Genomic DNA, 23,785 nt, shown 5'->3' with positions numbered 1-23,785 from the left:
TATTGCCTCATGTGTTCTAATATTTCTACGGAATCCAAACTGATCTTCCCCGAGGTCGGCTTCTACCAGTTTTTCCATTCGTCTGTAAAGAATTCGTGTTACTATTTTGTAGCTGTGACTTATTAAAGTGATAGAGTTTTGTCAGAACTGGCTCTCCCAAGGCTGTCAGTAGTTCTAATGGAATGTTGTCTACTCCCAGGGCTTTGTTTCGACCTAGGTCTTTCAGTGCTCTGTCAAATTGTTCACGCAGTATCGTATCTCCCATTTCATCTTCATCTACATCCTCTTCCAATTCCATAATATTGTCGTCAAGAACATCGCCCCTGTATAGACCCTCTATATACTCCTTCCACCTTTCTACTTTCCCTTCTTTGCTTAGAAGTGGGTTTCCATGTGAGCTCTTGATATTCATGCAAGTGGTTCTCTTTTCTGCAAAGGTATCTTTAATTTTCCTGTTGGCAGTATGTATCTTATCCCTCGTGAGGTAAGCCTCTACATCCTTACACTAAAGCTGCGTGGCCTCGGGAAAAATTACGGCTGTAGTTTCCCCTTGCTTTCAGCCGTTCGCAGTACCACAACAGCATGGCCGTTTTGGTTAGTGTTACAGGGCCAGATCTGTCAATCATCCAGACTGTTGCCCCTGCAACTACTGAAAAGGCTGCTGCCCCTTTTCAGGAACCACACGTTTGTCTTGGGTCGGGACACGAACTTTTCGACTCTGTATGTACAGAACAGGGAATCAGTGATCATAAGGCCGTTGCAGCATCCCTGAATATGGAAGTTAATAGGAATATAAAAAAAGGGAGGAAGGTTTATCTGTTTAGCAAGAGTAATAGAAGGCAGATTTCAGACTACCTAACAGATCAAAACGAAAATTTCTGTTCCGACACTGACAATGTTGAGTGTTTATGGAAAAAGTTCAAGGCAATCGTAAAATGCGTTTTAGACAGGTACGTGCCGAGTAAAACTGTGAGGGACGGGAAAAACCCACCGTGGTACAACAACAAAGTTAGGAAACTACTGCGAAAGCAAAGAGAGCTCCACTCCAAGTTTAAACGCAGCCAAAACCTCTCAGACAAACAGAAGCTATCGATGTCAAAGTTAGCGTAAGGAGGGCTATGCGTGAAGCGTTCAGTGAATTCGAAAGTAAAATTCTATGTACCGACTTGACAGAAAATCCTAGGAAGTTCTGGTCTTACTTTAAATCAGTAAGTGGCTCGAAACAGCATATCCAGACACTACGGGATGATGATGGCATTGAAACAGAGGATGACACGCGTAAAGCTGAAATACTAAACACCTTTTTCCAAAGCTGTTTCATAGAGGAAGACCGCACTGCAGTTCCTTCTCTAAATCCTTGCACAAACTAAAAAATGGCTGACATCGAAATAAGTGTCCAAGGAATAGAAAAGCAACTGGAATCACTCAATAGAGGAAAGTCCACTGGACCTGACGGGATACCAATTCGATTCTACACAGAGTACGCGAAAGAACTTGCCCCACTTCTAACAGCCGTGTACCGCAAGTCTCTAGAGGAGTGGACGGTTCCAAATGATTGGAAAAGAGCACAGATAGTCCCAGTCTTCAAGAAGGGTCGTCGAGCAGATGCGCAAAACTATAGACCTATATCTCTGACATCGATCTGTTGTAGAATTTTAGAACATGTTTTTTGCTCGAGTATCATGTCGTTTTTGGAAACCCAGAATCTACTATGTAGAAATTAACATGGATTCCGGAAACAGCGATCGTGTGAGACCCAACTCGCTTTATTTGTTCATGAGACCCAGAAAATATTAGATACAGGCTCCCAGGTAGATGCTATTTTTCTTGACTTCCGGAAGGCGTTCGATACAGTTCCGCACTGTCGCCTGATAAACAAAGTAAGAGCCTACGGAATATCAGACCAGCTGTGTGGCTGGATTGAAGAGATTTTAGCAAACAGAACACAGCATGTTGTTATCAATGGAGGGACGTCTACAGACGTTAAAGTAACCTCTGGCGTGCCACAGGGGAGTGTTATGGGACCATTGCTTTTCACAATATATATAAATGACCTAGTAGATAGTGTCGGAAGTTCCATGCGGCTTTTCGCGGATGATGCTGTAGTATACAGAGAAGTTGCAGCATTAGAAAATTGTAGCGAAATGCAGGAAGATCTGCAGCGGATAGGCACTTGGTGCAGGCAGTGGCAACTGACCCTTAACATAGACAAATGTAATGTATTGCGAATACATAGAAAGAAGGAACCTTTATTGTATGATTATATGATAGCGGAACAAACACTGGTAGCAGTTACTTCTGTAAAATATCTGGGAGTATGCGTGCGGAACGATTTGAAGTGGAATGATCATATAAAATTAATTGTTGGTAAGGCGGGTACCAGGTTGAGATTCATTGGGAGAGTGCTTAGAAAATGTAGTCCATCAACAAAGGAGGTGGCTTACAAAACACTCGTTCGACCTATACTTGAGTATTGCTCATCAGTGTGGGATCCGTACCAGATCGGGTTGACGGAGGAGATAGAGAAGATCCAAAGAAGAGCGGCGCGTTTCGTCACAGGGTTATTTGGTAACCGTGATAGCGTTACGGAGATGTTTAATAAACTCGAGTGGCAGACTCTGCAAGAGAGGCGCTCTGCATCGCGGTGTAGCTTGCTCGCCAGGTTTCGAGTGGGTGCGTTTCTGGATGAGGTATCGAATATATTGCTTCCCCCTACTTATACCTCCCGAGGAGATCACGAATGTAAAATTAGAGAGATTAGAGCGCGCACGGAGGCTTTCAGACAGTCGTTCTTCCCGCGAACCATACGCGACTGGAACAGGAAAGGGAGGTAATGACAGTGGCACGTAAAGTGCCCTCCGCCACACACCGTTGGGTGGCTTGCGGAGTATAAATGTAGATGTAGATAGAAACTGAACCCTTGTAAATTGTGACCGTACTCTAATAAATAGCCAGAAACACCATTATCATGTGTTTGATAGTTAATCGTCTTGTCTTGTACTCACACCACATTCTAACTACTTACAGCGCCATATTTTCACGTGGTGGCAGAAAGTGGAACTATTTGCATATTTATTTATTTTAGCATATCCTCGAGGGCACGTGCCTGCGGTGTTTCAGCGTCCTGCAATGTGTACTGTCTGCACTGCAACAGTCGGAACACTGTCAGTTTAAGTATAACCACCCGGTGTTAGTACGCCTCGTACCACAGTAGATGTCGATACAGAAAATGATTCGCACAGAACTCCCACCGTTTTGGTAACTCAAGGTAGCTAGTACGTGTAACGCTGGAGGCGAATATCCTCGCCGCTGGTAATGACGGAGCCGTTCGTCAGGGAGCCGTAATGAGAGCAGCCAGAGGGCTGATGCCGGGGCTGTGCTGGCGCCGCGGGATTAGGCTCGCCTCGACGCGCTGCGCCGCAGGACTGCCGGACAATGGCGGCCGCACAATGAGCCGGCACTTCCGTAGCCCACACCGGCCGCCCACACCGGCCGCCTGAGCTCCGCTCGCAGCGTACAGGCATAGCGAGCACCGCGGACATCCGAACTCCGCGAGCGTCGCCGGCTTACGGTTATTCAATACAGCTACGAGACGCAGTCTTCATAAAATGTTTAAAAACGATGAATACACTACTGGCCATTAAAATTGCTATACGCCAACGCTTCAAGGCCCTGACAGACCTGCATACTCAGCGGAAGAGAAAGCAGAACTAATGGCCCGCACACTCGCAGCGTCATTCACACCGAACCTAATACCATTAGACCCAGTGCTCACACTTGCTACTGACCAGGAGGTTACACGCATTTTAGCGCGACGACATTCGACATGCTAGCACAGCCGAAGTCTCCTGAGCTAAAACGCATTCCGCTGCTACGAAAGCCCCTGGTCGTGATAGCATTCAAAACCGTGTCCTCCAAGAGTTCACGGACAAAGCTACGGAATACCTAACACACATAACGAATGCAATACTAAAACACCAACACTTCCCCGCCTTTTGGAAGACGGCCAAGGTCCTGATGTTCAGGAAGCCGGGGAAAGACCACAGCCTCCCACAAAATTACCGAACCATCAGTCTTCTGAGCTCGCTCAGTTGAGAAGGTGATTCTCAAACGCATCACTAGGCACTGCATAACAAATGACATCCTGAGACCGGAGCAATTCGGCCTCAGGAATCACCACTCCACAACACAACAACTCCTACGGGTCGTTGAACATACAACACATGGCTTCAACACAAACAAAGCAACAGGGGCGGTGTTCCTGGACATCGAAAAGGCTTTCGGCCGTCTATGGCACAACGGCCTCATTCGCAAATTCAGCGACGCGGGATTCCCCGACGGGCTGGTGCGTCTAATACACTCATACGTCACAGACACGAGTTTCAACACTGACGTTCAGGGAAAACAATCAACACGACACGGTATACACGTGGGAGTACCCCAGAGAATCATCCTAGGGCCCCTACTGTTTAACCTCTACATAAACGATCTCCCAACCACACACAACACAACGATGGCAATCTACGCGGATGACACAGCCATCCTCGCGCAAAATTGGAAACCATCAAACATTACCTCACGCTTACAGACTGCACTCAGAGTGGTAGAGCCTTGGTTGGAGAAATAGCGTGTTAGAGTGAAGTCGACAAGTGCGAAGCCGTTCTGTTCCTAGAAGACCGAAACAACTGCGCAAACACTGATACTGCAGACCAATAACTCTACATGTACGCCCAATACGTTACCGTGAAAAAGTCAAATACCTCGGTGTCTGGCTGGACTGGAAAATACTCTGGGGGGGTGGGGGGGGGGTGGGGGGGGGGGGGGGGGACCACACACAACACATGACCCAAGCGTGAGGCTCAAACAGCTCTACCCTATGCTCCACAGGCGTAGCACTATGAACAGAAGGGTGTCGAGTTATCCGACCCCTGGTGACGTACGCAGCTCCTGTCTGGGGATACGCTGCGCCCACACGCCTGTGCCGTCTGCAGATCATACAAAACAAAGTACTCAAAATCATAAACAATGCTCCACGATACACATTCACTGTGGACCTTCACCGGGAATACCGACTTGAGACTCTCACGGAGGTAATCCACAAACTCACCACAAGACTATACAGAAACTCCAGACATTCGCAGAACCCGTTTATTCTGAATCTGGGGAACTACGACCACAACCATAGATGGCAACATAAAAGACCAAAATACATACTTGTAAGGACCTAACATCTATGGCAAGCACACGCAAACACAACGGTACAGGTGAGCCCCGGTTAATCAGACGCCATTACTGGATATCCAGCTGGAACACACTGCCGAATAACTGTCACCACGCAGGGAAGCCGTACCGTACACTGCATGCAGACAAGCTCCACACATCCCCCACACAGTGAGATGATCTATGGCCGATCTTCCACTACTATATAACAATTTTGATTGTTCCAGAAATGTAGCAGCTGCAGCAACTGGGATACATCGTCATCGCTTGTCACGGTAATGATGCATGATACCCATACTAACAAATCCAACCTTGCATGAACTATCGCCGCTAGTAAGCCACTACTGCTCTTACTACCCATGCCACTGTCGCAGAGGTTTTTTTTCCCACGGCACGATCCTTGGCACTTTTTACCCTATGCTCTTCAAATTGCTACCCTCACTCGCGTTTCGTCCACTATCTATCATCTGATGGATCGTGTTAATGCGTAGCCTTACCCAGACGCACGGATAACTTCACAGCGCAGCATCCTGTGATCCACTTACTAGATAACCAACAAGTTGACGGAGGTGACAGTAGAACTTTTGGTCTGGTCACCACATTGGTGCGGGCGTGGAGGGGCCCCATCACTTATTTACGAAGCTGACGTGCTACACACGTGAAAATTAACTGACAGGAAGAAGATGCAGTGATATGCCATTGGCAAACTTTTCAGAGCATTCATACAAAGTTGGCGCCGGTGGCGACACCTACAACGTGCTGACATGAGGAAAGTTTCCAACCGATTTCTCATACAAAAACAGCAGTTGACCGGCGATGCCTGGTGAAACGCTGTTGTGATGCTCCGTGTAGGAGGAGAAATGCGTACCATCACGTTACCGACTTTGATAAAGGTCGGATTGTAGCCTATGGCGATTGCGGTTTATCGTATTGCGACATTGCTGCTCGCGTTGGTCGAGATCCAATGACTGTTGGCAGAATATGGAATCGGTGGGTTCAGGAGGGTAATACGGAACACCGTGCTGGATCCCAACGGCCTCGTATCACTAGCAGTCGAGATGACAGGCATCTTTTCCGCATGGCTGTAACGGATCGTGCAGCCACGTCACAATCCCTGAGTCAACAGATGCGGACGTTTGCAAGACAACAACCATCTGCACGAACAGTTCGACGACGTTCGCAGCAGCATGGACTATCAGCTCGGAGACCATGGCAGCGGTTACCCGTGACGCTGCATCACAGACAGGAGCGCCTGCGATGGTGTACTCAACGACGAACCTGGGTGCACGAATGGCAAAACGTCATTTTTTCGGATGATTCCAGGTTCTGTTTACAGCATTATGATGGTCGCATCCGTGTTTCGCGACATCGTGGTGAACGCACATTGGAAGTGTGTATTCGTCATCGCCATACTGGCGTATCACCCGGCGTGATGGTATGGGGTGCCATTGGTTACACGTCTTGGTCACCTCTTGTTCGCATTGACGGCACTTTGAAAAGTAGACGTTACATTTCAGATTTGTTACGACCCGTGGCTCTACCCTTCATTTGATCCCTGCGAAACCCTGCATTTCAGCAGGAAAATGCACGACCGCATGTTGCAGGTCCTGTACGGGCCTTTCTGGATACAGAAAATGTTCGACTGCTGCCCTGGTCAGCACATTCTCTAGATCTCTCACCAATTGAAAACGTCTGGTCAATAGTGGCCGAGCAACTGGCTCGTCACAATACGCCACTCACTACTCATGATGAACTGTGGTATAGTGTTGAAGCCGCATGGGCAGCTGTACCTGTACACACCATCCAAGTTCTGTTTGACTCAATGCCAGTCGTATCAAGGCCGTTATTACGGTCAGAGGTGGTTGTTCTGGGTACTGATTTCTCAGGATCTATGCACCCAAATTGCGTCAAAATATAATCACATGTCAGTTCTAGTTTAGTATATTTGTCCCATGAATACCCGTTTGTCATCTGCATTTCTTCTTGGTATAGCAATTTTAATGGCCGGTAGTGTATGTTAGGCTGGTGTACACGTTCGTAGCGTTTTTGTTTTGCTTGTTCGTGTTCCGGTTGCTAAGGGTTCATTTCTCGATTGTCATTTCTTATCTGTAGTTCACTGTTGCTATTTCAGTTTACATATTGTTATTTTGTCGTTTGGAGATAATGGTGGAGCTGCGGACGCTAGAAAATGGAGTGCGAAGTGCAGATTGTTTAAACGCTTTAATCCACAATGATCCACGCCGTTGTTCGGGAGAACTGGCAAACGTGATGAAATGTGATCATTCCACCATCGTGTGAAATTTGCGTGCAGTGACGAGGGTTCAAAAATCGGATGTATAGATACCGCATACTCCAAGCCAAAATCAAAAAAATGTGCTGGTGGCCTTACGTGCATCTCTGCTTCGTCATGAAGTGCCCACCATTCCTATCCCGCATCGTTACTGGTGACGAGAAATGATGTCTTTCATGAACCATGGACCTTGCCGTTGGTGGGGAGGCTTGCGTGCCTCAGCGATACAGATGGCCGTACCGTAGGTGCAACCACAACGGAAGGGTATCTGTTGAGAGGCCAGACAAACATGTGGTTCCTGAAGAGGGGCAGCAGCCTTTTCAGTAGTTGCAGGGGCAACAGTCTGGATGATTGACTGATCTGGCCTTGTAACATTAACCAAAACGGCCTTGCTGTGCTGGTACTGCGAACGGCTGAAAGCAAGGGGAAACTACAGCCGTAACTTTTCCCGAGGACATGCAGCTTTACTGTATGATTAAATGATGATGGCGTCCTCTTGGGTAAAATATTCCGGAGGATCTCCGGGCGGGGCCTACTCAGGAGGATGTCGTTATCAGGAGAAAGAAAACTGGCGTTCTACGGATCGCAGCGTGGAATGTCAGATCACTTAATCAGGCAGGTAGGTTAGAAAATTTAAAAAGGGAAATGGATAGGTTAAAGTTAGATATAGTGGGAATTAGTAAAGTTCGGTGGCAGGAGGAACAAGACTTTTGGTCAGGTGACTACTGGGTTATAAACACAAAATCAAATATTGTTCATGCAGGAGTAGGTTTAATAATGAATAGGAAAATAGGAGTGCGGGTAAGCTACTACAAACAGCATAGTGAACGCATTATTGTGGCCAAGATAAATACGAAGCCCATGCCTACTGCAGTAGTTCAAGTTTATATGCCAACTAGCTCTGCAGATGACGAAGAAATTGAAAAAATGTATGATGAAATAAAAGAAATTATTCAGATAGTGAAGGGTGACGAAAATTTAATAGTCATGGGTGGCTGGAATTCTGTAGTAGGAAAATGGATAGAAGGAAACGTAGTAGGTGAATATGGATTGGGGCGAGAAATGAAAGAGGAAGCAGCCTGGTAGAATTTTGCACAGAGCATAACTTAATCATAGCTAACACTTGGCTCAAGAATCATAAAAGAAGGTTGTATACCTGTAAGAATCCTGGAGATACTAAAAGGTATCAGATAGATTATATAATGGTAAGACAGAGATTTAGGAACCAGGTTTTAAATTGTAAGACATTTCCAGGGGCAGATGTGGATTCTGACCACAATCTATTGGTTATGAACTGCAGATTGAAACTGAAGAAGCTGCAAAAAGGTGGGAATTTAATGAGATGGGACCTGGATAAACTGAAAGAACCAGAGGTTGTAGAGAGTTTCAGGGAGAGCATAAGGGCACAATTGACAGGAATGGGGGAAAGAAATACAGTAGAAGAAGAATGGGTAGCTCTGAGGGATGAAGTAGTGCAGGCAGCAGACGATCAAGTAGGTAAAAAGACGAGGGCTAGTAGAAATCCTTGGGTAACAGAAGAAATATTGAATTTAATTGATGAAAGGAGAAAATATGAAAACGCAGTAAATGAAGCAAGTAAAAAGGAATACAAACGTCTCAAAAGTGAAATCGACAGGAAGTGCAAAATGGCTAAGCAGGGATGGCTAGAGGACAAATGTAAGGATGTAGAGACTTGTCTCACTAGGGGTAAGATAGATACTGCCTACAGGAAAATTAAAGAGACCTTTGGAGAGAAGAGAACCAATTGTATGAATATCAAGAACTCAGAAGGCAACCCAGTTCTAAGCAAAGAAGGGAAGGCAGAAAGGTGGAAGGAGTATATAGAGGGTCTATACAAGGGCGATGTACTTGAGGACAATATTATGGAAATGGAAGAGGATGTAGATGAAAACGAAATGGGAGATAAGATACTGCGTGAAGAGTTTGACAGAGCACTGAAAGACCTGAGTCGAAACAAGGCCCCGGGAGTAGACAACATTCCATTAGAACTACTGATGGCCTTGGGAGAGCCAGTCATGACAAAACTCTACCATCTGGTGAGCAAGATGTATGAGACATGCGAAATACCCACAGACTTCAAGAAGAATATAATAATTCCAATCCCAAAGAAAGCAGGTGTTGACAGATGAGAAAATTACCGAACTATCAGTTTAACAAGTCACAGCTGCAGAATACTAACGCGAATTCTTTACAGACGAATGGAAAAACTGGTAGAAGCGGACCTCGGGGAAGATCATTTTGGATTCCGTAGAAATGTTGGAACACGTGAGGCAATACTAACCTTAAGACTTATCTTGGAAGAAAGATTAAGAAAAGGCAAACCTACGTTTCTAGCATTTGTAGACTTAGAGAAAGCTTTGGACAATGTTAACTGGAATACTCTCTTTCAAATTCTGAAGGTGGCAGGGGTAAAATACAGGGAGCGAAAGGCTATTTACAATTTGTACAGAAACCAGATGGCAGTTATAAGAGTCGAGGGGCATGAAAGGGAAGCAGTGGTTGGGAAAGGAGTGAGACAGGGTTGTAGCCTTTTCCCGATGTTATTCAATCTGTATATTGAGCAAGCAATGAAGGAAACAAAAGAAAAATTCAGAGTAGGTATTAAAATTCATGGAGAAGAAGTAAAAACTTTGAGGTTCGCCGATGACATTGTTATTCTGTCAGAGACAGCAAAGGACCTGGAAGAGCAGTTGAACGGAATGGACAGTGTCTTGAAAGGAGGATATAAGATGAACATCAACAAAAGCAAAACGAGGATAATGGAATGTAGTCAAATTAAATCGGGTGATGCTGAGGGAATTAGATTAGGAAATGAGACACTTAAAGTAGTAAAGGAGTTTTGCTACTTAGGGAGTAAAATAACTGATGATGGTCGAAGTAGTGAGAATATAAAATGTAGACTGGCAATGGCAAGGAAAGCGTTCTGAAGAAGAGAAATTTGTTAACATCGGGTATGGAAGTGAAACATGGACGATAACTAGTTTGGACAAGAAGAGAATAGAAGCTTTCGAAATGTGGTGCTACAGAAGAATGCTGAAGATATGGTGGGTAGATCACGTAACTAATGAGGAGGTATTGAATAGGATTGGGGAGAAGAGAATTTTGTGGCACAACTTGACTAGAAGAAGGGATCGGTTGGTAGGACACGTTTTGAGGCATCAAGGGATCACAAATTTAGCATTGGAGGGCAGCGTGGAGGGTAAAAATCGTAGAGGGAGACCAAGAGATGAATACACTAAGCAGATTCAGATGGATGTAGGTTGCAGTAGGTACTGGGAGATGAAGAAGCTTGCACAGGATAAAGTAGCATCGAGAGCTGCATCAAACCAGTCTCAGGACTGAAGACCACAACAACAACATGTTAACGTAAGGCAAACAAAGGCACGGTTGAGCCCAAAGAAACCTGCAGCTTCCCAACAAAGACCTGCGCACACCCCCAAAAGATAATGTTATGCATCTGGTGAAACAGCGATGGTGTGATCTACTACGAAGTGCTTCCCCGAGATGTGACCACCAATGCTGATATTTGCTGTCAAGAACTGAGACGTCTTGCAGACGCAGTCCAAGAACCACGATCAAGAAGACTGCTTGAAGAGATCCTACTCGACGATAAAGCCCGCCCTCAATCTGCTAGACTGAAAAAAAAAAAAACGTTATACAGGGGTTGGTTTGGGACGTCATTTCACACCCGTATTTTATTCATCCGATCTTAAGCCCTCAGATGTTCACCTTTTCGCCTCTGTGTCGAACAACCTTCCAGGGACTTCATTTCGAAATGAAAACGCACTATGAGCATTTCTCAACGAGTTCTTCGCCTCGAAACCACGTGACTTCTACAGTTGTGGAATCGTTGCAAATAGTGAAGGAAAATATACCGGGTTATCAAAAAGTCAATATAAATTTGAAAACTTAATAAACTACGGAATAATGTAGATAGAGAGACAAAAATTGACACACATGCTTGGAATGACATGGGGTTTTATTAGAACAAAAAAACAAGAAAGTATTGCTAGACGCGTGAAAGATCTCTTGCGCGCGTCGTTTGGCGATGATCGTGTGCTCAGCCGTCACTCTCGTCATGCTTGGCCTCCCAGGTCGCCAGACCTCAGTCCGTGCGATTATTGGCTTTGGGGTTACCTGAAGTCGCAAGTGCATCGTGATCGACCGACATCTCTAGGGATGCTGAAAGACAACATCCGACGCCAATGCCTCACCATAACTCCGGACAGGCTTTACAGTGCTGTTCACAACATTATTGCTCGACCTCAACTATTGTTGAGGAATGATGGTAGACATATTGAGCATTTCCTGTAAAGAACATCATCTTTGCTTTGTCTTACTTTTTTATGCTAATTATTGCTATTCTGAACAGATGAAGCGCGATCTGTCGGACATTTTTTGAACGTTTGTATTTTTTTGGTTCTAATAAAACCCCATGTCATTCCAAGCATGTGTGTCAATTTGTACCTTTCTATCTACATTATTCCGTGATTTATTCAGTTTTCAAATTTGTACTGACTTTTTGATCACCAGGTATTACTGATGAGTGAAGTCTCTGTTGTGTGTATCTACTGTGTTTAGTAAACTTATGGAAAAACGCTACGAACATATCTATCAACCTAATAGTGTTTGTTGTGGTATTCAGACCAAAGACGGACCTAAAGCAGCTCTTCACACTGGTCTATCCCGTGCACGCCTCTTAATCTCTGGGTAATTACTGCAACCTACTTCCATTTGAATGAGCTCACTGTAGCCAAACCTTGGCCTCCCTCTACAGTTATTACCCACAAGACTTACCTCCCATCAAACTGAAGATTTCTTGATACCTCACGATGTCCTACGAAGTGATTCCTCCTTTCAGGCAAGTTGTGCTGCAAAATTGTTGGCTTCCTCACGTATGAAGTACTTGACGAGCCAAATAAGAAAAATCATCCTGTTGGTATATTCTGCGATCCTTCCAAAGCCTTTGAGCACGTGCATCACAAAATTATATTTGTCAAACTAAAGTGTAGCCAACAGCCTTGAGACGGTGCTAACACCGGTTTCCATCAGGTCACTTAAGTTAAGCGCTGGTGGGCTTGACTAGCAGTTGGATGGGTGAAGACCCGCGTCTGCCGATCGCTATTGGCAAGTGGCGTGCACTCAGTCCATGTGAGGTCAATCGAGGAGCTACTTGTTTAAGGAATAGCGACTCCGCTAATGAAAACTGACAACGACTGGGAGAGCACTGTGCTGGCCACATGCCCCTCAATATCCGCATCCAGTGACGCCTGACACGGCTGTCTGTCAGAACCGTTGGGCCTTCGGAGACCCTTTCAAATGGAGAGTGAGAGGGTGGGAGAGGGAGAGTAAACTAAACTGTTACGCTATTAATGGCATTCCTCTTGCACTGACTGAATCTTACCTCCATAACAGAAAGCAAGGTTGTCATTAACACACTGTTTCTCACAAGGGAACCTCCCCATCACACCCCCCTCAGATTTAGTTATAAGTTGGCACAGTGGATAGGCCTTGAAAAACTGAACACAGATCAATTGAGAAAACAGGAAGAAGTTGTGTGGAACTGTGAAAAAATAAGCAAAATATACAAACTGAGTAGTTCATGGCAAGATAGGCAACAGTAAGGACACTGTGCCCGCAGCAGCGCCGTGGTCTCGTGGTAATGTGAGCAGCTGCGGAACGAAAGGTCCTTGGTTCGAATCTTCCATCGAGTGAAAACTTTAAATTTTTATTTTCAGTTTATGTGACAAACTCTGATGTTTTCATCACTTTTTTGGGAGTGATTATCACATCCACAAGAAAACCTAAATCGGGTAAGGTAGAAGAATCTTTTTACCCATTCGCCAAGTGTTCAAGTTAGGTGGGTCGACAACATATTCCTGTCATCTGACGCAGATGCCGTCACCAGTGTCGTATAGAATATATCAGATGTGTTTTCCTGTGGAGGAATCGGTTGACCTATGACCTTGCGATCAAATGTTTTCGGTTTCGATTGGAGAGGCACGTCCTTTCGTCTAGTAATCGCACGGTTTTGCGATGCGGTCGCAAAACACAGACACTAAACTTATTACAGTGAACAGAGACGTCAATGAACGAACGGACAGATAATAACTATGCAAAAGTAAAGAAAGTAAAATATTCACTCGTGGGAAGACTTGATCCAAGGACCTCTCCTTCTGCAGCTGCTCACGCTACCACGGGACCACGGCGCTCCTGAGCTCACGTTCTCCTTTATGTTGCCTATGTGGCCAAGACTGATGACCAGTTTGTATATTTTGCTTATTATTTCACAGTTCCACACAACTTCTTCCTGTTTTCTCAATTGATCTGTGTTCAGTTTATCAAGGCCTATCCACTGTGCCAAGTTATAACTAAATCTGAGGGGGGTGCGATGGGAAGGTTCCCTTCTCAGGCATCAAAATTACGTCACAATAACTTATGGCGTGTCACAGGGATCGGTAACAGGCTGCCTCTTGTTTCTAATCTACGTAACTGATCTTCCATAAGCAGCATATGTCATTGTGTTGACTTAAGGCAATTTTTCGTATTTTCACTACCTGTTCTCTTATGGAATATATAGCACTCTGGGGCAGGGCCAGCCACGCCGGGCCAAACTTCACGCAGGCGGGGCGTGCAGGAAGCTTGTGGACCAAGGCTCGTCCCGCTCAGCTGCTTAGCTTTGCTCGGTCATTCTCGGAAATAAATGGAACAGCGCGACACCTCACTGAGTATAGCGCTGTGTTATTTTTCTGTCGGCACGATCCTCTTCAGTTCAGCGGAACAGTGGTGTCAACGGAGTTTACACTTCGTTATTCCCCCATGGTATGAAAGTATTTTCACAGGTCTTGTGGTTTTTTGCACAAAAAGAGACTGTATATGGAACTGTTGTCACAAGTCTTTCAAAATGAATTGGAATGACAGTAGACAGGGTTAATAATTCACACTTAAACGTTCCAGCATAAATATCTCTCGAACAAAAATAGATATTGCTAAACGGCTTCCCCTAATATGATTGTAAGACAGGGGCTCAGGATGATAATTACTTCAAAAAATGGTTCAAATGGCTCTGAGCACTATGGGACTTAACTTCTCAGGTCATCAGTCCCCTAGAACTTAGAACTACTTAAACCTAAGGACATCACACACATCCATGCCCCAGGCAGGATTCGAACCTCCGACCGTAGCGGTCGCGCAATTCCAGACTGTAGCGCCTAGAATAATAAATACTGTGAAGCTTTCTGGAGCGTAAGTGTTAGTTTCAAAATAAACTTCTATTTTTGTAAATGGACACCCCGTGTTATTTCTTATGCAATAAATAATATGAAAAATCACGAAAAGAATGGCGATAGTTGCATTGCAGTATGTCAGTTATATCCCGAGAAATTGCAAAGCAAAGGTGATGATTGAAATAAACGAAATGCGTCGTTATTACACATCTTGAAGTGTAATCATGAATCCCACGTTGCTCATAATCGTGATGTGAGTCATGTACATAATCTTACTTTCACTGTTATCATAAGGGCCGAAAGTAATAATAGGGTTTCCTGCCGCAAACGTTGATATGTGGGCATCACGCTTGTATCTCAGGATGTGCAATAGCGGCGTGTTTCGTTTACTTCAAGCGTGAATTTCGGTTTGCAATTTCTCGGGATGTAAATGACGTATCGTGATGCGAACAACGCCGTGATTTTTCATGTAACCCATTGCCTAAGAAATAATACGGGGTGTCCATTTAAAGAAAAATAAGTTTTTGTTGAAAGTTATATTTGTTTATGTTTTAGAATGTCTCGTAGTATTTACTTTTCTGAGCCCCTGCTTTACACTCACATCCACGAAAGTCGTTTTTCAATACCTGTTGTTGTTCCAGAGATATCAGCGCTGAAACGTGGGCTACCCTGCATATTACGCAGCTGCATGCGCACTGAGTATCGTCAATTTGCTACGAACTGACATTAAAATACGATGCAGAAAGAATTTAAAGATTTAGTTGACAATGAAATAGTCAAAAATTACAGTGATCGACAGGCCAGATTTATTGTTCTGTAAATCAAGATGCATTATGTGTCTTATTTGGAGGCACTGAACACATGAAGAAATTGATGGTGCACATAGCAAAATTTCTGAAGTAGCGCTCATTATTCCACTGTCGGTAGCAACAGTTTTCGATGCAACTGGACAAAGAGTATGGAGACTTTATATATTACTGCAAAGGACGTTTGTTAAGTCAAGGGGCATACGTGGAACAATTTTTCGATCTGACACCCGCTATTGCTGAGTTTTTGAAAGGAAAAGGAGTGCAGGAAGGAACATCAGAACATCCGGAATGGATTGGAGACCTTGCATTTTAAGTCGACCTGATTGCACATTGCCCACTGTGTGAAATTGCAAGGTGGTAAACAACTTCATTATTATTTGATGGGGACGAGTTTAAAAGGAAAGTAGTGTTTTAGAAGGGCCACTTTCTATGAAACATAAGCTGGCGTTAAAGAAAAATTCATTCTGGCTTTGAAAGAATTACAAGGACAATTTCCTAAACATTTCGAGGGCACTGTCAACCTTACATCTGTATTCGATACCGTCTGCCGTTTCAGTTGAAAGCGCCCCTGTGAGTGTGCAGATGTAACTGATTGATCTAAAAGGTAATTCCCATTTTAAAGAAAAATTCCTTTAGTGTTAAAACTGTCCATTGCTTTCTGCAGGTAGTGATTCCATATTTCCATAATGAAGCTGCAAGGTTGCTACAATATCTCGATCCATATGTGTAAGACATTTTTTCCATAATAAAGCTAAAGAAGTCACGATTAAATGGCAACCGGAGTTCAAAATCCTGTGAAATTGTCTGCCTCTGTCCGTATGCCGACAGTCTGCAACACAAAAATTACGTTATGTCTTCAGCTCACCAAAAATAATTAAAGAATACTGGTGATTTATTTTATTTGTGATCTGTGTTGTTGAGAAGTATGAAATATAAAACTAAGCCGTCTGCACTGCGATTGCATTGCCATTTAAATCAGCGCGTTCGCAGTTTCTCCTCTTCTCCCTCCTCGCGTTCGGACAGCGTAGCGTGGCAGTGGGGCAAAGGCTGAGCACTACGGCACTTAAGTGCTACAAATGGCTCTGAGCACTATGGGACTTAACATCTGAGGTCATCAGTCCCCTAGACTTAGAACTACTTAAACCTAACTAACCCAAGGACATCACACACATCCATGCCCGAGGCAGGATTCGAACCTGCGACCATAGCAGCAGCGAGGTTCCGGACTGAAGTGCCTAGAACCACTTAGCCACAGCGACCGGCACTATGGCACTCATGCTAGGGCAAGGCTCAGAAGCTGAATTCTCGGCCACCCTACTGCAGGGGGTAATTAATATAGCAATTTCATCTTAAAATGTTAGCCCTTTGAAAGATTATATGTTACACCATGTATGCCAATGCAAAGAGAATCAGACAGTAATTCGTCACCTGAAGAGATATACATTGGAAGGATACAGTTTTATTGGACTGGAAATTGAAACTACAGTATGTTGTTTTGAAAGTAATACCCGTGGTCATGCCAATGAATATGGTCGCCAGTGTAAAAATTAGACGAAAGTAATTTCAGGTAATTGTATAGTAAACAAAGACAAAAGTTGCTAAATTAAACCTCACTTTACTGAAAAATTTGTTTGGAAACTGAATGTGAAAAACACTAGGACGTATAGCAAATTCACCAGACATGAGGTGATTAAGTATAGAAAACAACCTAATTCACACAAACGTACATTGCTTGCATTACTGTGCAGAGAGTAATGTTCATTGCAGTGCACCCCTCAACTGGGGAAAAGTACACATAATTTGAACATGAAAACACTTCATTACTGAAAGAAGAAATTTTGAAACAGTCACCAAACTGTTGTTTTAAGTCACAGGAATGCTAATAGTTTTTGTAGACTGTGTATAAGCTTTTGCATTGCGCAGAGTATGAATTACATATGGGGGCTCTGAATTTGATGTGGCTTATGGAAGTTACTACGATTCGTTATCTTGAATCCACAAACATTTGAGAGACAATTAAATAAGCTTTACACTGGTTTTCACAGTTAATTTCAATGGCAGATTGATTAATACAAACCGAGGCCCTAAAACTGTTCTGTACCCCATAACACAGTTTCTGATTAACTCATTCTTAAGAAACAATAGAAATAACTAACACAAAAAGAAAAATATACATAAAATCACTGTTTACAAACCTGTTGTACCAACATTACTGTTATAGACACCATTATGGGCTAGACTTTCAGTCTACATCTACATACATACTCCACAATCCACTATATGGCATGGCAGAAGGAACCTTGTAACAGTACTAGCCATTATCTTTCCTGTTTCACTTGGAAACAGAGCAAAGGGAAAACGACTGTCGATATGCCTCCATACAAGTCCTAATTTCCCTTATCTTTTGTAGTTCTTACAAGAAATTTATGTTGCAGTAGAATAGTTCACCTGCATTACGTCCAGGATAGAACAAGTCAGAAGTAGCACTTATATTGAACCACCCTGCGGTATGTCTGATGCAGTTTTCGACAGTGGATTCTCCAGTGCTAAGTCCAGGGTAGTGTTCAGAAGTGGATCCACCGTCATATGATCCAGGGTAGCACCTGAAGGGTAGCACCTGAAAGAGGATGTATGGCAGTAGGCCTGGTGGTGGTATAGGGAATGGGAGCCCCTGTGGAAAACTGGCGCACAAGAAGTGTAGCTGAGCTATAAGTATGTGTTTGTTTATAACAGAATAAAATCAAAACTCTACCTCCATAGCAACTCACATATTTGTGTGTGTTTTAGCATCGGGTATGGCTGTCAATGTGTGGGCTGACATTTTGGGATAAGTACAGTTTGCAGATAGTCTGACTGTGTTGGGACTCTGTCTCACATTTAGATGAGAGAAATAGCAACACACACTTGGTAATGTAAGCAATAAGAGCGTATATACACTTATACATTTACATTAAGAATGTGGAAAAATTGGAAAAAATCGTAAAAATGTGGGAAAATATGGAAAAATGGAAGTAATTGAGAATTTGAAAAATATGGAAAAACAGTAAAAATGTCAAAATGTGGTAAAATCCAAATGTCAAATGGTCACGCAGGATATCTGTATTTGTACAGAGGGAGTAGTTGAAATTTGTCACTTAATCACTAGATCAAAGTATCGGCAGATTACTTGCATACTTTGCTAAAAAGCTACTGTCTTTTACCTGGCAAGAAAACTATTCGAATCACAGCATTACCTGATCCCAGAATGCCAGAATGTCTGTGAGATATGTGCTAAAGGTTTAGAATGCATGCAGACCACTTCTGAAGAAATGGTGATTGTGTTATATATATATATATATATATAGGGAGCCTCAGGAGGAATATCACATAATTTGTGAGGTGATCCTATATGTGGAGATAAACAGAGAAAGTTCTATAAACTTGTGTCTCGCTTTCGATCATTAGGGAACTGGATTGCGTTGGAGACTACACACATCCATGAATAAATATGAAGACAAGCGTGAATATTATTTAGCAAAATTCTGTGCAGGTACTGCAATGGAAAGAATAACGGTGGGACAGATGACTGATCTATCCTACAAGAGTATGGAAGTTCTCCAACAGGTGGCAGCACTGTGATATCGCGCTGAGACATCAGCTGATAGTTTACCTAGTGTGCAATCATGGGATGGAACAGTGAGGAGTTATGAGGCCAAGTTTTTGTCATGCTTTAGTGTTGTTTAACTGAGCAAGTCCATTGTGTCCATGAATAGCAACACGCCACAAACATCCACCCATGCAGAATATGTAGACATGTTGCTTGTGTACAGTTACTGTAATGGTAGTGCCTGTGTGGCTGTAACAAAACACCAGATATGTTTTCCTCATCGATGAACCCCCTGTGACCGGGTATTTTCCAAGATTTTTCGCATGACTCCAGAACACTATCTAGTGTACATGTAACATCAGAGCATGAGGTGACCCAGTTAGTTGAGCAAAGGGAAGACATTATTGCAATTGTAGAATGGAGTCCCTCCACCTGTAGATGGCGCACTAGCTATCAGCTCGATATTCCACAAATGCAAGTGTGGCGTATATTACATACGAAGGGTTTGTATCCATTCCAAGTGTAGCCCATGCAACATCTGCATCCAGGTGACTCCGTAAGCTGTCAACAATTTTGTGAATACAGATTTTGTGCAATGCACTTTATTTACAGATGAGGCTACTTTTACACATGATACTATCATAAACACAGACAGTCCTTATACATGGACAACAGAGAACCCACACGAGGAGAGGGAAACAAGATCCCAAATTAGATTCTCAGCGAACGGCTGTTGAAGTATGATTGATGACCTGATGATAGGGCCTGTGTTCCTGCCAAAACACATGACAGCCAGAGCAGTAGCACATTTCCTGATAGATGAAGTACCTGCACTCTTGGAAGACGTGACATTAGAGCGACGACGACAAATGTAACAGCAACATAATGTAGCACTGATTCACTGTACCAGACAAGTATCTCAGTATCTGAATAAAACATTCCCTCAACGGTGGATTGGTCTACGAGATCACCTGACCTAACCCCATTAGATTTCTGTTTACAGGTCTGGTTAAAGGGCGATGTGTATGGTACGAAGTTGGATGTACGTGAGAACCTGTACCTCGCATCACTGATGCTGTTGGCTGAATTAAAGCCAACTGAGATTATGTTCAATGTGCAACATAACACACTCTCCAGTGCACTGACAATGCATTGAGACAGTGGGGGATCACCTCTTGTAGGATGGGTCAATCATCTGTCCCATCGTTATGCTGTCCACCACAGTGCTTAAACAACATTTTGGTAAGTAATGTTCACACTTGTGTTCATAATCATTCACGGATACGTGTAGTCTTCTACCCACTTCAGTTCCGTAATGACCAGAAATCAGACACATGTTCATAGGAGTTTCCGGTTTATTTTCAAATGTAGAATCACCTCACAAATTTTGTGACATTCTTCCTTAATGAGGAGAGGAGAAACATGCCGCTACACATACACTTAGAAATAATGCGTGAATATTATTTAGCTGTGGGTCCTTAATCTAACGACAAGATGTAAGAGAGGGAGTGAACTGCATATGCTTTAATAGTGGAAAAATGGTGCACAGAAGAGAGGCAGATCGACATGACAAAATTGTCATACTCCCACTAGTTCAGTATGCATGAATTAGCTGGCCGCTGTGGACGAGCCGTTCTAGGCGCTTCAGTCCGGAACCGCGCTGCTGCTACGGTCGCAGGTTCGAATCCTGCCTCGGGCATGGATGTGTGTGATGTCCTTAGGTTAGTTAGGTTTAAGTAGTTCTAAGTCTAGGGAACTGATGACCTCAGATGTTAAGTCCCATAGTCCTTAGAGCTATTTGAACCATTTTTGCATGAATTAATGGTGATGATACTTATTTGGATTCTGAATTCGGTGGTATTCTCCCCCAGTATATGAAAGTTGTCAGTTGTCTGGAATACATGTGGATCACATAATCACTTATTGCACTACTAGAGAGGGAATCATGAGCAGTTCGCTAATGTGGGATAAAGGGTTCTGTGCTCAACACAGCCAGGACGTATTTTATTCACATGACTTAGACCAGCACCTAGTACTACTGATCGGTGTTTTTCTAATTTACCTTACTTTACTTTACCTTACTTTTAACCATTTTTTCGATTGTTCTCTCCAGCAGTATAAGCTGTGGGGAATATACTGCTTTAGACACATATACTATAGACTGTTCTGGAGGAGAATTAATGCACTCTGGCGAGAGAGGAGTCTGGAGATGCTGTCAGCTCGATTTCTGTCCATATCTCATCGATACAATGTGGAAGGTTAGGTGTGCTTCTGCTGAATTGGTGAGGCCTGTCGATATTTCTGTCTCACGACTGCCCTGTGTCGTAATTACTTAACGTGGAAAACTATTGCGCAAAACCGAACTGTTTGTGAACTGAAACATTTACTATAGAAGAAGCATAAGCGTACTGAGGTGCCAAAATCTATTTTGGCCATATTATTTTATAAAAATGGCAAAGTCATTCCCCACAGCACGCTTTGCCCAGAACACACAAGGGCCAGTGGAGTCTGTGGGGCGGCAGTACCCGCAGATTGTGGTCGCAGTGTGCTGCAATCCTCGAAGTGTCGCAAAAATGTTCTTTTCTGTCATCACCGGATGTGTGTTGCATTCCTTCGCCGCTCTTGCGATGGACCATCGAGCACACCTGCATTGAAATACAGGTGTAATCCTGTATTCAAGAACACCTGTGGAAGGGGAGTAAGACAGAGTCACCTACGCCCAACCGCAAGCTGGTTCCATCCAGTCTTCATTCCTGAAAGTGGTGAGGTTGGACTGAGCAAAGGTAGGGAATTTGTACGGGCGCTGATAACCGTGCATTTGAGCGCCCCACAAACCAAACATTATCATCATCATATATCCATGCAGTCTAAAAATCACATAACTAGATATAAGCACCCAGCAACATCTTCATCACCAACATCAGCAGTGAGGAAACGGCATAATGCAAATGATTATGACGATTTTTCATCAGGGTCCAATAAGCAACCCCCATTTGACATTGGTGATACTGCTGGGATGTACTTGAGATTATTTTTCCTCATGTCAGTGTATGTTCGTTATAGCTGCAACCCAATAATTAATTTCTTCTTCTTTTTCTTCTCCTTCTTCCGTTGGAGATGTGATGAATGTCTGCAGACTAGGTCCTGCATCTGCAACAACAACTCTGTGACCTTACACAGCGATGATGCATTCATTATCTCAGCCTGGTCCATCGACAGTGTACTCATCACACCTGCAGACACCACAACAGCCCTGTCTGCCATCTTCAGCGTGGTACAGGCTGGTGACACATTGGCTTATTTTCCAACACAATAAAAACGCATATTGTAAAAGTATGTATCATCTAATGTCTGCAAGATATTTCAAAGATATCTCATAGCCTGTAAAACTCCAGGTCCTACCAAAATTGTAGAGGCAGAATTAGGAATACTCAATTCACATACTGGATGTTGAGGATAGCGAGTGTAGCGTAGTATAAAGTAGTTGGGCTCCTGTATTTTCCAATATTAGGCATTCAGTGCCCCATATACATGGATCTGTTGCTATTCTCCAAGGATGAGAAGCGACACTAAGTCTGGATGAAAAGCACGTCCTGCTAGTTTCCGCTCAACTGAGTAAAAAAAAAAACATTTTGCCACAGGTGCTTCAACTCGTTTACCAAGATGTGGGGTGGCGGGTGGAAAATTTTTCTCTTGTTGCCATTCTCAACACACTGTTGTCAACCTGAAAGTGATTAGCAAAAACTTGATGCCTGTAATTAAAGTTCACTGTGCCCACTCTGATGGAGAAATAAAGTTATTGAAGTTCATTACGCTGAAGATTTAGGATGGTGTCTGGGATTCATAGAAAATGCAGTTTACTGTAATAATTTTCACTATATTCTGAAAACGATAAAGTGTAAAGATCCAGACAAATGTTTACCCAGCCAATGCTACTATCAGCTATTGTACTGTTCAGAGTCTATTGCGTGGTTCCTATTATCCCTAGATAACTAAACTGTTCAATAATCGTTACCGATGTAGATGTTAAAAGTGAATGCTCTCCAAAATTTGATGTTAATACTCATCAAATGCCACGCTAGTAATGGTAGAAGGTCTGGCCTGTCGCGACACGATGAAAATACGACATACGCAAACTGAGAATAAATCACTGAAGTCATTCCACAACTAACACTTTACCACAATGCAAACTCATTGTTACGTGCATGCCGATTTACGTAATACGGCATCCAAGGCTGTTCCTTGCAACTGCACAGATGCGACGCGGCTTCCGACACAGAGTGGGTGCTGATACGAATCTAGAAGAGAACTGGGGCCTGACTCTGGATCGCAGTGATCTTATTTATACAGCCATGGTGCGGACCGCCGAAGGCGCAGCCGACAAAATTTCCCTTCTTGACTAGCCGCTGGGGCTAGCAGAACACCACTTCATGTTACTAAATAGTTAATTGCTTCATTCGCTGAAGGGCAATGAAGCTCTCAATTTAATTGTGCTATCAGCACACAGGTGTAATAAAATTCTGATGTGGCTAGGTTTTGGCGAGGGAATTATTTTATTCGCACTGCATGCAATGGATGAGCTCTGAACTTGCCCTTTGGAGAGAGACGCTACAGCAATAGTTTTATAGCTACC

Source organism: Schistocerca serialis, chromosome 2 (assembly GCF_023864345.2).
Source record: "Schistocerca serialis cubense isolate TAMUIC-IGC-003099 chromosome 2, iqSchSeri2.2, whole genome shotgun sequence".
Taxonomy (NCBI): domain Eukaryota; kingdom Metazoa; phylum Arthropoda; class Insecta; order Orthoptera; family Acrididae; genus Schistocerca; species Schistocerca serialis.
This window is presented reverse-complemented; position numbering follows the sequence as displayed.